At 53.0% G+C, this 13,957-nt stretch overlaps 1 protein-coding gene and 1 pseudogene across 1 annotated transcript in view; both read right to left on the reverse strand.

Moving 5' to 3' along the window:
* Positions 1-13,957, reverse strand: part of RNF17 (ring finger protein 17) — a 720,374-nt gene that overhangs the window by 620,486 nt on the left and 85,931 nt on the right. The window lies entirely within an intron of this gene.
* On the reverse strand, positions 2,892-3,010 carry LOC120930122 (annotated as a pseudogene).

The following is a 13,957-nucleotide window of genomic DNA, read 5'->3' on the forward strand; positions in this document are numbered from 1 at the left end:
AATTGCAACAAGAAATTGTGACCTGGCTACAGCCGGTAATTGAGGCTGCGACTTGGTCGTCCGTTCACATTTTTTCCAAAATATACATGGTTGCTGTGAGTGCATCTTCTGATGCTTCTTTCGGCCACTAGGTTTTGCAGACGGCTGTTTAAAGTTGCACCTCTTCCGTTGAGGAGCTCTGCTTGTTTTGGGGTGAAGTTAAAATTGGTTTTACCGATATTGTTCCCACCCCTCATTTTTGACACTGCTTGGGGACGTCCCACTTGTCAAGATTTAAGGAGCTGTGTCCGCCCATGGACGATTAGAGAAAATATGATTTTTTGTACTCACCGTAAAATCCTTTCTCCGACGTCCATGGATGGAGACAGCACCCACCCCCACCCCCCTCCTTTTTAGGTTTGTACTGCTTGTTACAAACTGCTTGCCTACAAAATAGGGGAACGATTTATGCCATTTTTCTTAAACGTAGTAATGGCGGTAATCTGCCGATTTTTTTAAATCGTGAAATTGCGGCAGACAGGTCGAACACTTTTGACACTATTTTGGGACCAGTGACATCACAGCAATCAGTACTACAAATATGCACTGATTACTGTATAAATGTCCCTGGCAGGGAAGGGGTTAACGGTGTTCTAGGGAGTGAGTCTAACTGTGGGGGACGACTGACTTGGGGAGGAGACCAATCAGTGTTCCTATATACTAGGAACACGCGATCAGTCTCCTCTTCCCTGACAGGACGTGGATCTGTGTGTTTACACACACAGATCCACGTTCCTGCTCTGTGACAAGCAATCGCGTGTGCCCGGTGGACATCGCGACCGCTGGGCACATGCATTGGCTCCCGAGTGACGTGGCGGCTTCCCCCCCCCCCTTATACTGCCGGGAAGCTGTGGACGTTGTGACGCCCGCCCAGGATGGGAGATCCCACCTGCGGACATCATATGACAAATATGACATGACAATATCCATCATACATTTTGAGTCACAAACCAAGAACAAGCAAAAATGTCTGATGTCCTTACTTGCATACATGTTCCTTGTCAGTGACTCTAATGCTGGCCATACACTATATGAAAAATCGGCCCAAAATCGATCATATAGACATTTCGGTATTCAAACCACACGTGAGGTATCGCCGCGATCGTTAGAGCGAGAGCAATAATTCTATATCTAGACCTCCTCTGTAACTTAAAACATGCAACCTGTAGAATTTTTTAAACGACGCCGGTGGAGATTTTAAGGGGTAAAAGTTTGTCACCATTCCACGAGCGGATGCAATTTTGAAGCGTGACATGTTGGGTATCAATTTACTCGACGTAACATTATCTTTCAGAATATAAAAATAATTGGGCTAACTTTACAGTTGTCTTATTTTTTTCTTAAAAAAAAGGGTATTTTTTTCCCCAAAAAAAGTGCGCTTGTAAGACCGCTGCGCAAATACTGCGTGACAAAGTATTGCAACGACCGCCATTTTATTCTCTAGGGTGTTAGAATAAAAAATATATATAATGTTTGGGGGTTCTAATTAGAGGGAAGGAGATGGCAGTGAAAAACACAGAACTTCTGTTTTTCTTGTAATGCCAACGGCCACCACCAGATGGCGCCAGGTCACAGAAGGAAGCTTGGGCCTTCATAAAGCCGCGGACTCACCTACCGGCCGTCGGCCCGCTGGGGGCGCACGGAGACACAGGATCCTGTGCCTCCGTGCGCCCCACCATCCCCGCCGCGCGATCGTGGCGAGCCCGCGACAGCCGGTAAATGTGAACGGACGACCAAGTCGCCGCCTCGCACACCTGTGAGACTGACGCATGATGTCGGAAAAAAAACCCAGAAAGGACCAATTGCCCTGGTTGAAAGCGCCGTGACTGGAAAGGGGGCGCCCGCTCCCTAAGAGCAAAGGTCTGTAGGACGGTCTGTCTGATCCACCGAGAAATGGTGGTCGACGAGACCGCCAGTCCCTTTTGTGGACCAGACACCGACACAAAAATAGAGTCAGATCTCCTAAACGGAGTCGTAGCAGGCAGGTACCCCCGCAAGGCGCGTACCATGCTTAAAGTATGAAACGCAAACTCCGTAGGATGCGCCGGCTGAGGACATAAGGATGGAAGAACACAGTCCTTCAGGCAAAAGGCCGAAATTACCTTCGGAAGAGTCAAAACTCATGGGGGAAGAGATGGGCCAAGAGGGGAAAGTATATGACAAAACCCCCTGCACAAAAAGGCACCCACCAGGGGATGGGCCGCAAAAAAGGCCACAGAAAGACACAGCCAGGCTAAAATCTGCCCCAAACAGTGCTGTAAGCAATTATTAGATCCAGACGAGCTGTAAAAACAGCAGGACCCTGGACACCGAGTATGTCCGTGGACGTCACCCTATCTCTTTGCACCAAGAGATGTAGGCCTTCCAGGTGCGACGGTAGATCCTCCAGGAAGAAGACTACCGTACCCGCAGCATGGTTGAGATGACCGAGACGGACAGACCCCCGTCTCTGAAATTCTGGCGTCCAATAGCTATGTTGTGCAAGCCAGCGACTACAACAGGAGGAAGAATGGGACCTCGAGACAGAAGAACCTCCCACCCTGACGCGTCTGTACAAGATCACTAGACCTGCCCACTAACTTCAACACCCTTGCGGTGGAGACGAGCGGCCAGGAGATCCATGCCCTGTGAAACTGACCTCCTGCAAGGGAGCTGAAACATCTCCAAGTACAAAGACCCTGTTCCAGCATCTGGCGACTCCAGTAGTCCGCCTGCCGGTATACCCGATGGTGGACCGAAGCCACGGCCATGGCGTTGTCTGGCTGAATCCAGAGTGGACGACCTTGCAACCTCCGACCACGAGGAGAGGCATAGCCTGATCGCCCAAAGTACTAGGACAATGAACGTTACGGGGTCCACAGCACCTGGTATTCCCAGGCGGTCTCCCACCCAGGTACTAACCAGGCCAGACCCTAGGTAGCTACCGAGATCAGACGAGAGCGGGCACATTCATGGAAGTGTGGCCGTAGGCCCACGAAAGTCCAGCGACTCAGGGCCGACTGGACCCCACAACGTGTGAGGCTGCCGTCCGCTGTAAACACCGTCCACTGGAAGGAAGAAACTACTTCCCGGAACCGGAGAGTCTGGGATCTCAGCCACCAACTCAGAGACTGACTAGGTGGCGCACCTGAATCTGATGATTTCAGAGACAAAGATTTGTACCACTTGGACAGTATTTCCCTCTGGAAAACAAGTGTGGAACTGGGCATACGGTACCACCTTGAAGGAGGCTACCCACAGGCTCAGGACCTGCATGTAATTGGAGAGAAGACCGATTGCGTGATGCCAATACCTTCACCGCAGACTGAAGAGTCTGCAATCTCTCCTGGAGAAGAAGTACCTTCGCCACCGAGGAGTCCGAATCAACCCTAGGTACTCCAACGCTGAGTCCGAACCAGGACCGACTCCAAATGATTAACACCCACCCGAATTCTCGGAGGGTCTGAATGGCTATAGACACATCCACTAATTCTGAGTCAGAAGCTGCTCTCAGAAGAAAGGCGTCTAAGTAGCCCACGATGGCAAAGCCTCGCTGTCCCAACAAAGCTAGGATAAGTGCGAGCTCCTAGGTGAAAACCCTTGGTGCCGACCCTAGATCAAAAGGAAGGGCCACAAACTGACAGTGGCCCTCCCCCATCACGAAGCACAGAAACTTCTGTGACATGTGTAAAAAGGGACATGCATGTATGCGTCCTTGATGTCCGAGACGCCAGAACGTCCCCAGGATGGAGCGCAGCTACCACCGAATGAATGGATTCCATGCGGAACTACCCGACGTTCACAAAAGGTATTCAGGGCCTGAGGCCCATAGAAACCCTCAAACCTCTCATCCTGCAGGAAAGGTAAAATTACCCCGCAGCTTAGCAAGGAAACACTGTTTCAGTGCGTGGCGGGTTTGCGGGACCCAAAAAGGGACTGGCACATCAGGAGCCCCCGCCATATCCTTAAGTGTCTGAGTATCACGCCCGCAGAAAAAAAAAGGATTTTTGTACTCACCGTAAAATCCATTTCTCTGAGTTCATAGACGGACACAGCCTTCATTGACCTTAGGGTTATGCTTCTTCCTACCAGGAAATTTAGGCAGAATTCTACAGCACTTAAGGTGTTAAAAACTTTCCTTCATGCCGCTCCTCCCAGGGGGCGTGGCTCCCCCAGGCATAACCCCCACTCTGCTCTAGCAGCTTCAGTTCGTAACAAGCAGTACAAACCAAGGAGGGGTGGGTGCTGTGTCCGTCTATGAACTCGGAGAAATGGATTTTACGGTGAGTACAAAAATCCTTTTTTCTCTTTCGTTCATAGACGGACACAGCCTTCATTGACCTTAGGGACGTCCCCAAGCAGTGTCAAAAAAATTCGAGGGGTGGGAAAATAACACAGCAAAAACAGGTTACACCCCAAACAAAACCGGAGTTACTCAACGGAGGAACTCCAACCTTAAACTGCCGCCTGTAACACCCTGCGGCCGAAGGAGGCATCAGAAGATGCACTCACATCCACCTTATAAAACTTTGAAAAAGTGTGGACCGACGACCAGGTCGCAGCCTTACACACCTGTAACACAGAGGCTTGGTGTCGGAAAGCCCAGGAGGCCCCGATCGTCCTGGTCGAATGCGCCGTGACCCGAAAGGGAGGCGCCCGCCCCTTCAGGGCGTAGGCCTGAAGCACAACCTGTCGGATCCACCTGGAAATGGTGGCCGACGAGACTGCCAGGCCCTTACTGGGACCGGACACAGACACGAACAGCGAGTCCGACTTCCGGAACTGAGCTGTCGCCGACAAGTAAACTCGAAGGGCCCGAACCACATCCAGAGAATGTAAAATGGCTTCCTTCGGGTTCTTCGGCTGAGGACATAATGATGGAACAACAATGTCCTCGTTAATGTGAAAGGCCGAAATGACCTTCGGAAGAAAAGAGGGCTGCGGGTGCAGCACCGCCTTATCCTGATGGATGACCAAGTAGGGGGCCTTGCAAGACAAGGCCGCCAGTTCAGACACTCGTCTGATAGAGGTAATAGCTACCAGAAAGACCACCTTCTGCGACAAGGTCAGCAAAGGGATCTCCCGAATGTCCTCAAAGGGGGCACGCTGAAGCGCCGAGATGACCAAATTCAAGTCCCAAGAAGGTAGCGGAGGGCGCACCGGGGGGGCCACATGCCGGACCCCCTGCACAAACGTGCGAACCAAAGAATTCGCTGCCAAGGGACGCTGAAAATAAACAGCCAGAGCAGAAATCTGACTCTTGATCGTGCTCAAGGCAAGAGCCTGGTCCACTCCCCGCTGTAGGAACAGCAGGATCCGGGACACCACGTAAGTACGGGGGTGCCACTTCATCTCCTCACACCTAGAGATGTATGCTTTCCATGTACGATGGTAAATTTTTCGAGAAGTGGACTTCCGTGCACGCAGCATGGTAGAGATTACCGGGCCCGACAGGCCCCGGTCCTTCAGTACCTGGTTCTCAACAGCCACGCCGTTAAAGCCAGTGACCGTAAAGCAGGATGGAAGATCGGGCCCTGAGACAGGAGATCTTCCCTCAGAGGCAGACGCCAGGGGGCGTCTGCCACCAGACGTACCAGGTCCGCGTACCAAGAGCGACGCGGCCAACCTGAGGTGATCAGGATCGTTGGAATACCTTCGGCTTCCACCCTGCGCAGCAGGCGGGGTAGGAGCCTTAGAGGAGGGAAGGCGTAAATCAGGTGATATTGACCCCAGGGAGCCACTAACGCGTCTGACGCGTCTGCCCACGGGTCCTTTGACCTGGCCACAAACCGTGGTACCTTCCGATTGAGACGGGACGCCAGAAGGTCCACGTCTGGAGTGCCCCATTTTTGGCACAGGACCTGAAACACCTCGGGGTGGAGAGACCACTCCCCTTGATCCAGAGTCATGCGACTTAGGAAGTCGGCTTGCCAATTCAGAACTCCCGGAATGTATACCGCCGACAGGGCCGGAACGGACCTTTCGGCCCACCGAAGTATGTGAGCGACCTCCGTCGCCGCGGCCGAGCTCCTTGTGCCGCCCTGATGATTGAAGTACGCCGCGGCCGTGGCGTTGTCGGACTGGATCCTGACAGGACGACCCTGTAGCTCCAGGGACCACCTGACAAGGCACAGCTTGATTGCTCGGAGCTCCAGGATATTGATCGGCAGGCGGGACTCCTCCCGAGTCCAGCGCCCCTGGGCTGACTGGGTGCCCCAGACGCCCCCCCAGCCGAAGAGGCTGGCATCCGTCGTGACCACTGTCCAGCGGCACGGAAGAAAATACTTCCCGGACCGAAGCACCGGAGACGTCAGCCACCATGCCAGGGAAGACTTGGCCAGATGGCTCAACCGAATCTGGCGATCCAGAGAAGATGGGACCCTGTCCCATCGTGACAGAATCTCCTTCTGTAGCACCCTGGTGTGGAACTGGGCATACGGAACCGCCTCGAAGGAGGCCACCATCAGACCCAGAACCCGCATGCAGAAGCGAAGAGATGACCACTTCTGGGTCAACAACTGTCTCACTGCAGATTGCAGGGTCAGCAGTTTTTCGATGGGAGGAACACTTTTGTCTCCCCCGAATCCAAAACCAGCCCCAGGTGTTCCAGCCTCTGGGACGGAACCAACACTGATTTTCTGAGATTCAGAAACCAGCCGAACTCCTGCAGAGTCTGACACGTGATGGACACGTCCTCCTCCAACTCTGAGCCTGAAGAAGCTCTCAGGAGAAGGTCGTCCAGGTATCCCACGATAGCGATCCCTCGCTGCCGTAGCAAGGCCAGGATCGGGGCGAGCACCTTGGTGAACACCCGTGGTGCCGACGCCAGCCCGAACGGGAGGGCCACGAATTGATAGTGGTCCTCCCCGATCGCAAAGCGCGGATACCTTTGGTGGCTTGTGCAAACGGGAACATGCAGGTATGCGTCCATGATGTCTAAGGACGCCATGAAGTCCCCCTGGTGGAGGGACGCTATGATAGAACGGACCGACTCCATCCTGAATCGCTGCACCTTGACAAAGGAGTTGAGGGCCTTTAGGTCCAGGATAGGGCGAACCCCTCCCTTCTTGGGGACCATGAACAGATTGGAGTAGAACCCCCGAAACCGTTCCAGCGAGGGAACCGGCACAACCACCCCCCTGTCCAGAAGATCCTGGACAGCCCCGGACAGGGCTAGCCGACGATCCGGAGGAAGCTGGAGGTTGGATGGAAAAAATCTGTTTGGGGGACAAGAAAGGAACTCTATCTTGTACCCCGAGGCGACCATCTCGCAAACCCAACGGTCGGATAGAAGAGAATTCCACCGATCCACGAAGTCGTGAAGCCGTCCCCCCACCCGAGACCCGGGCGGGGGCAGACCTTCATGCGGAAGCAGGCTTGTCCGCAGGCTTGTTCGGTTTTTTGAACCAGGGGCGCTTACGCCCGGCAGCAAGGGCTTTTGCACCTTGCGGACCTTTTCCAGCCGCGCTGGCGCACGAAAAAAAAAACGCTTAGGGGTAGTAAAAGTAGGACCTTGCTTGCGGCGAGGTTCCCTTCCCTTCCCCGACTGAGGGAGCAAGGTGCTCTTACCTCCAGTGGCATCCTTAATGATGTCATCCAGGGATGCCCCCAAAAGCCGTCCGCCCTTAAAGGGCAAATCTACCAAGGCCTTTTTTGAGGACTGGTCAGCCGACCAGCACTACAGCCATATAAGGCGGCGCAGAACCACTGCGTAGACAGAAGCCCTGGAAAGCAAAGAAATCTAATCCATATCCGCCTCGCAGAGAAACTTCTGACCCTGAATCAACTGTTCAGCCAGGTCCCTAGAGGACTCGGAAGCCCCCTGGACCTCCAGGTCCTGCAGCAGGAGCTTCGCCCTTTTAGTCAGCGTCTGAGCTACCAGGGCTCCGGCCAGAGCCGGCCTGACCACCGAACCCACCACCGAGAACAGGGAGCGGGCCACGGCCTCCACTCTCCTATCAGCGGGGTCCTTGAAAGCAGGAGCCCCCTCCACAGGCAACGTAGTAGCCTTACTCAGTCTGGACACAGGAGGGTCCACCGGAGGAGTGACCCACTTTTTTAAAAAAGTCCTCCTCCAGGGGGTAACGGGTAGCAAAGCTTTTAGGAACCGTAAAAACCTTTTGCGGTGTATCCCATTCCTTATACAACACATTGTCTAAATAAGGAACACAGGGGAATACCTTAGCGGTACGCGGTGGTTTGCGGAATCCAAAAGGGACTGACACTGCTGGTGTCTCCGCCACATCCTCTAAATGAAGAGTCTCACGCACCGCAGTAATAAGAGCTCCAACAAATTCCTTATCAGCAGACTCTGCAGCAGAGTCATCCTTGCTGTCCATGTGGGTTAAGCCCGCATCCTCTGACACGACAGAACCAGAAGCAGCAATAGCGTTGTCAGATTCTGCGTCAGAGATATCCCCAGAAACAGCCTCCGGGGGGGGCGCTTTTTTACCCCCCAACCGAGCACTGGCTGCTTCAAACCTGGTGAGAAAAAAGACTCCAGGACAGCCGACACCGACTCAACAGATGTGGCAGGGGAAGAGGCGCTAAGGGTTAATTCCGGCATTGTAAGGAATGAGGGGCCTGATTCAGGCTCCATATTGCCGTTGCCATTTCACCCCTACTGCCAAGGGCAGGAAAAAAGTCCCCCACAGGTCACCTCCCGGCCGCTAGAGCACAGTATGGGGCCCCCTGAGACTCACCACCCTCTGGTACAGCGCGGTCTGTGAAGGACAAGTGTGTGCTGAGGAGAAGCTGCAGCGCTGCGTCTGTCCCCTCAGATGATTCGCGGTCTTTTTTTCCCGCCGAAACGGCCACTAGAGGCCGAACTAGTGCTGAAAACGGCGCCGGCCACAAGAAAATGGCCGCCGAATAATACAAGCGCGGCTCCGGCAAAATGGCCGCCGTTGCGCAGTTTTAAAAAGACAGTGTACCCAAAAATGACAGTACACCAAAACAGCACACAGCACACACAAAAAAGCCCAGAATGTCCACCACAGTCCCCTGCAGTGACACAGAACAGCCCCATACCACGAGTGAAAAAAATGAGCCCCAGAGAAAAAAAAACCCTGCACAGCCGTCACCCAAAGGGGGAAGGAGGGAGAGGAATAAGGGAGAGAGGAAAACAGGGGAAAACCCTCAGTCGACCTCCCAAGGGAAAACATTCCAGCCAGACCACTTACCTAAGGGGCCACTACTTACCTGTCCTGCGACTACCCGGCTGGAGGTATCCCAGACAGAACCAACGTCCACGAACGGCATGGTTGTCAGCCAGACACACTGTGACAAGGCCATAGAGACCGGTCATATGTGTGCCCTAGAACCGAAGTTCCCCGGCCGCCCCTGGAGCAATGGGGCCTGTCGTGGACGTCCCAAAGCGGAGCTGAGGGCCGGCACACGCTCGAAGGCCGAACCTGGGGGGACTACAAGGTTTGAGGACCCAGCCTGTCACCCAGACGGCTGTTGATAGAAGAATCGCAGGATTCAAAAATAAAAATAAAATAAAAAAGCGAGGAAAAAACTCGCAAAATGCAAAAAAATTTGCAAGAAAAAACTCCAGAGTCCAGGACTCCAGAGAGAGCCTGACTCTCCTGACGGTTAGGCAGAAACAAACTGAAGCTGCTAGAGCAGAGTGGGGGTTATGCCTGGGGGAGCCACGCCCCCTGGGAGGAGCGGCATGAAGGAAAGTTTTTAACACCTTAAGTGCTGTAGAATTCTGCCTAAATCTCCTGGTAGGAAGAAGCATAACCCTAAGGTCAATGAAGGCTGTGTCCGTCTATGAACGAAAGAGAAATAGTCCCAACAATTCCCATCAGCAACCGACCCTGAAGCACAGTCGTCCTCAACGTCCGCGTCGATTAAGCCCGCATCATGACAATACAGACCAGAGGCAGATGTCAGAGATATCCCCAGAAGCAGGCTCAGGGAGGGGGCACTTTTTTACCTCCCTTCTGGGCACTAGCTGCTTCAAACCTGGTGAGAAAAGCCTCCAGGACAGCCGACATTGCCCCAACAGATGTGGCAGGGGGATGGGCATCAAGGGTTAACTCAGGCATTGCTGGGGAAGAAGTACCTGGCTCAGGCTCCATAATGCCCCACCGCTGTGTCACCCAAACTGCAAGGCAGAAACACCCACCGGTCACCTCCTGACCGTTAACAGAAGTAGAGGCCCCCAGGGAACTCACCACCCCACCCGGTGCAGCGCGAGCTGAGACAAGTCTGAGGTGTGCTGAGAAGCCGGCTATGCTGCGTCTGTCACCTCAGGGAGATTTGCGGTCTTTCTGCAGCGCTAAAACGGCCGCTTGAGGCCAAACAAAATCCAATATGGCCGCCGAATGTGAAAAAAGCACCATAGGACCACAGGAAAATGGGCGCCGAGCCATATAAAGCGCGACCACGGCAAAATGGCCACCGTTGCGCATTTAAAAACACCCAGAATGACACAGCACACAGTGCAGCACAGATTAAACAGCGCAGCACACAAAAAGACCAGCAAGTGAACACACACAGCCCCCCGCTATACACACAGGCCCCGGAGTAATAAAGACCCCAGAAAGCCCCCCCCCCCTCACAGCCGCTACCCAAATGGGAAAGGAGGGAGAGGAATTAAGGGAGAGAGGAAAGCAGGGCAAACCCTCAGTCGACCTCCCAGGGGAAAATTCCAGCCATACCACCTTACCTGAGCAAGGGGCCACTACTTACCCGTCCTGCGACCACCGGCTGGAGGTATCCCAGACAGAACCAACGTCCGCTAAAACGGCATGGCTGTCGGCCAGACACACTGTGACAAAGCCATAAAGACCGGTCATATGTGTGCCCTAGAACAAAATGTTCCCCGGCCGCCCCTGGAGCAAAGGGGCCTGTCGTGGACGACCCAGAGCCGAGCTGAGGGCCGGCACACGCTCGATGGCCGAACAGGGGGGGGGACTACAAGAGTCAAGACCCAGCCTGTCACCCAGTCGGCAGTTGATAGAAGAATCTCAGAATCCAAAAATGCAGGAACAAAACAAAAAGCGAGAAACAAAAAACGCAAGAAAAAAATCTCCAGAGTACAGGACTCCAGAGTGCCTGTCCTCTCCTGACGTTAGGCAGAGAAAAACCGAGGCTGCTAGAGCAGGGTGTGGGTTATACCCGGGGAGCCACGCCCCCTGGGAGGAGCTGCACTGAGGGAAGTGTTGTTAACACATAAAGTGCTTATTTTCTGCCTAAATCTCCTGGAAGGAAGCGGATATAACCCTAAGGTCAAAGGCTGCTGTGTCCGTCCATGAACGGAAGAGAAATAGTATTTTTGTGCTCACCGTAAAATCCTTTTCTCTGAAGTCCATGGACGGACACAGCTTCCTCATATTCTTGACTGTAGGGTTATGTTCGGTCTATCAGGAGAGGACTAGGCAGACATGTTAATGATTAAAACATAACCCCTCTCACTGCAGTGAGCAGCTCAGTTCGTCAAAAAGCAGTACAAACCTAAAAAGGGGTGGGTGCTGTGTCAGTCTTTGGACTTCAGAGAAAAGGATTTTACGCCGAGTACAAAAAATCCTATTTTCTCTTATCGTCCATTGATGGACACGGCTCCTTAAATCTTGACAAGTGGGACGTCCCCAAGCAGTGTCAGAAAAACGAGGGGTGGGAACAGAAATCAAAAACCAACTTCACCCCAAACAAGCAGAGCCCCTCAACGGAGGAGCAACTTTAAACAGCCGCCTGCAAAACCTTGCGGCCGAAGGAAGCATCTGAAGATGCACTCACATCAACCTTGTAAAATTTGGAAAAAAAAAGTGAATGGATGACCAAGTCGCCACCTTACACACCTGTGAAACAGACGCTTGATGTCAGAAAGCACAGGAAGCACCAATTGCCCTGGTCGATTGTGCCGTGACAGGGAAAGGAGGCGCCCGCCCCTTAAATGGCGTAGGCCTGGATGACGGTCTGCCTGCCTAATCCACCGAGAAATGGTAGCCGGCGAGACGGTCAGGACCTTCTGTGGACCAGATACCGCCACAAACCATGAGTCTGACCTCCGGAACGAAGCCGAAGCAGACAGGTACACCCATAGAGCATGTGCCACGTCTGAGGTATGTAGCGCAGACTCTTTGGGATGCGACGGTCATGGACACAAGGACGGAAGTACAATGTCCTCATGAAAAGCTGAAACTACCTTCGGAAGAAAAGAAGGTTGAGGACGTAGCACCGATTTATCCTTGTGGAGGACCAAGTATAGAGACTTGCAAGACAAGGCCGCCAACTCAAAACACGTCTGACAGATGTAATGGCTACTAGAAAAGCCACTTTCTGAGATGGTGTCAAGAGAGGAATTTCTCAGATGTTCTCAAAAGGAGGCTCCTGAAGAGCCGAGAGCACCAGATTTAAATCCCACGGAGGAAGCGGTGGTTTAATCGGGGGAAGCACATGTCGAACCCCATGCACAAAAGAACCTACCAGCGAGTGGGTCACCAAGGGTTGTTGAAAGAACAACAGCCAAGGCTGAAATCTGTCCCGTAATGGTGCTTAAAGGGGTTGTAAAGGACATTTTTTTTTTCATAATAAGCATCCTTTACCTGCAGACATTCCTCTTTTCACTTCCTCATTGTTCGTTTTTGCTCAGAAGTTGCTCTATTTCTTCTCTGTTCTGTTCACTTCCTGCTTGTCTGATTTTACTGACCACCATGATGGGAGGCTTTACTGCGGTGGTCAGTAACGTGCTCGTCCCCTCCTGGGAACTACATCTGTTAGAGACTTCAAGAAGGTGTGAATTACTGGGCGTGCCGCAATTCATACTGGGAAATGTAGTTCTTACATGAACGAACGATGCAAACCAGGAAGTGAATGAGAGAACAGAAACTAGAATGCCGGAGGTGATATAGATGAAAAAATGTAATAGGTATTTACTAGTTTTTTAACAGAATCATTACACTATTCTGTCTGTCCACCTTGCAGACATTAATTTTAGGCAAAACATTTTTTTCCTTTAGTGACCCTTTAAGGCAAGTTTCTGATCCACTCCACGCGGTAAAAACAGCACGATCCTGCAAACCAAATACATTCTTGGACGCCACTCCATCTCCTCGCACACAGAGATGTAGGCCCTTCCAAGTGCGATGCTAGATCTTCCGCGAAGATGACTTCCGTGCCCTCAGCATGATTGAAATGACCGAATCCGATAGACCTCTGTTCCTTAGCACCTGGCTTTCAATAGCCATGCCGTTAAAGCCAGTGACTAAAGCAGGATGAAGTATGGGACCTTGAGACAGAAGGTCCTCCCGCATAGGCAGCTGCCAGAGTGCATCCGCCCACCAGGCACACAAGGTCGGCGTACCAGGGACGCCGGGGCCAATCTGGAGCGATTAAAATCACTGGGATCCCCTCTGCGTCCACTCTGCGGAGCAGATGAAGAAACAATTTTAGTGGGGGAGAGGCATAAATTAACCGATACTGACCCCACAGGGCCACCAACGCGTCTGCCCAAGGATCTCTGGACCTGGCCACGAACCTCAACACCTTGCGATTAAGTCGAAAAGCCAGGAGATCCACGTCCGGTGTGCCCCACCTCTGACAAAGGGGTTGAAACCTCCGGATGTAACGACCATTCCCCCTGATCCAGCATCTGGCAACTTAGGTAGTCCGCCTGCCAGTTTTCTACGCCCGGAATGTAAACGGCTGACAGAGCCGCACGCTTCTTTCCGCCCACAGCAGGATGTGAGCGACCTCCGAAGCCACAGCCAAGCTCCTTGTTCCCCCCTCATGGTTGACATAAGCCACTGCCGCGGCGTTGTCCCAACTGGATCATGATTGGACGTCCTTGTAGACTCTGCAACCACGAGAAGAGGCATAGCTTGATCGCTCGAAGTTCTAGTACATTGATCGGCAGGCGAGATTCGTCCGGAGTCCAGCGACCCTGGGCCTACTGGACCCCCCAGCCTTCGCCTCCGAGGAGTCCAGG

Source organism: Rana temporaria, chromosome 2, assembly GCF_905171775.1.
Source record: "Rana temporaria chromosome 2, aRanTem1.1, whole genome shotgun sequence".
NCBI lineage: Eukaryota > Metazoa > Chordata > Amphibia > Anura > Ranidae > Rana > Rana temporaria.